Source organism: Dipodomys ordii, unplaced genomic scaffold, assembly GCF_000151885.1.
Source record: "Dipodomys ordii isolate 6190 unplaced genomic scaffold, Dord_2.0 Scaffold162, whole genome shotgun sequence".
Taxonomy (NCBI): Eukaryota; Metazoa; Chordata; class Mammalia; order Rodentia; family Heteromyidae; genus Dipodomys; species Dipodomys ordii.
In genome coordinates this window covers 3,061,513-3,063,531 of record NW_012267378.1, presented here as the reverse complement: position 1 = coordinate 3,063,531, position 2,019 = coordinate 3,061,513, and positions in this window count along the sequence as shown.

Genomic DNA, 2,019 nt, shown 5'->3' with positions numbered 1-2,019 from the left:
TTGAATCTTGATTCTCCAATCTCAGCCTTTTGAGTAGCAAGGATTATAGGCATGAGCTAACAGCACCTGGCAAGATGTTCATTTCCATTTCTCTGATTATCACTGACTTTTTGTACCTTACTGTGTGCTTATCAGCTTCTTAAGTTTCTTATCAGTTATTTGCCTAAGTCCTTTGCCCATTTTCCTATTGAAATTTCTAGAGCATTTTCCCCCTTATTAATCAGCAGGAATTTTTAATAGTCTAGAAGAATTTTTATACCTTATTATATTTATGTATTGCAATACCTTTTTAAATTTTTTTGTGCTAGTCCTGGGGCTTGAACTCAGGGCCTGTGTGCTGTCCCTGAATTTTTTTGTTTGTTTGTTTTTTGGGTCTGGTTATGGGGCCTGAACTCTGGGCCTGGGCTCTGTCCCTCAGCTCTTCAGCTCAAGGCTAGTGCTTTACCACTTGAGCCACAGTGCCACTTCCGGCTTTTTTCTTTCTGCTTATGTGGTGCTGAGGAATCGAACCCAGGGCCTCATGCAAGCAAGGCAAGCGCTCTACCACTGAGCCACCTTCCCAGCCCCTCCCTGAATGTTTTTCTCCCTTCATTTTGTCCCTGAACTCAGGCTAGCACTCTACTGTGTGAGTCACGGCTCTGATCCTGACCCAGCTGTCTTCCAGCTGCAGTCCCCAGACCTCAGCCTCCTGTGAGTAGTTAGGAATAGAGGGGTGAGCTACCAGCACTGAGCCATCTTGAGGCATTCTTAATTCCACTGTTGCCCATTAACTTTCCAATAATGTCCCTTTTAGAACAAAAAATTCATCATTTTTTGTAATCAAATATGTTAAATTAATGGGTAATGTTCCCATATAATTTGAACTTTTGAAAGTTAAATTCCTTATATCTCTCAGCTATAATATATTTGCTTCTATCAACTGTGCAATTTTTTTTCTTTCACTCACTCTTAACTCCATCTGGAGTTCACTTTTTTGGTATGCTGATACAGGGGCTTGAACTCAGAGCCTTTTTTTGGGGGGGGTTCCAGTCGTGGTCCTTGAACTTTTGGCCTGGGCGCTGTCCCTCAGCTCTTCAGCTCAAGGCTAGCGCTCTACCACTTGAGCCACAGGCCACTTCTGGCTTTTTTCTTTTTGCTTATGTGGTGCTGAGGAATCGAACCCAGGGCCTCAGGCATGCAAGGCAAGCGCTCTACCACTGAGCCACCTTCCCAGCCCTGAACTCAGAGCCTTGATAGTGTTCGCTAGCTATTTTTACTCAAGACTAGCACTCTACTACTTGAGTCACAGCTCTACTTCTGGCTTATTCTTTCTGCTGGTTAACTGGAGATAAGAGTCTTATAGACTTTCCTGCCCAGGCTGGCTTTGGACTACGATCCTCAGATCTTAACCTCCTGAGTAGCTTGGATTACAGGCATGAGCCACCAGTGCCAGCCAAACAGTCAATCCTTTCTCTCAGATTTTGGGGAAGTTCACACAGTCCCACAGGCTGAGCACAGAAAAGACTGATCCACAAGGGACAGCACATCTCTAGCTCTGCCTCCGGTGCAGAGCCAGCCCCACCCACACATGCTCCCAAAGATCAATCTGGAACAGACCCACCCACAAAGAAAAGCCTACTGCAGTGCTAAGGTCCCTGCACATGGCCAGAGGCCAACAGGGTCCTGTTCCCCCAGGAGGCTCAGGAGCACCCCTGAGTTAAAGGACCCCAGACAGGCCATGGGGGTCTGAGGAAGCTTCATTGAATTGTGTCTAAGCTCAGGAGCAAAAGAATAGAAGAAGAAAAAAAAAAGAATAGAAGAAGAGCCAGGCACCCATGGCTCATAACTGAGGCTCAAGAGGCTGAGATCTGAGGATCATGGTTTGAAGCCAGCCTGGGTAGGAAAGTCTGTGAGACGCTTATCTTTAATTAGCTTATCAAAAAATATGGAAGTGGTGCCGTGGCTCAAGTGGTAGAGTGCTAGCCTTGAGTGAAAGAAGCTCAGTGACAGTGCCCAGGCCCTAAGATCATGTCCCAGGAC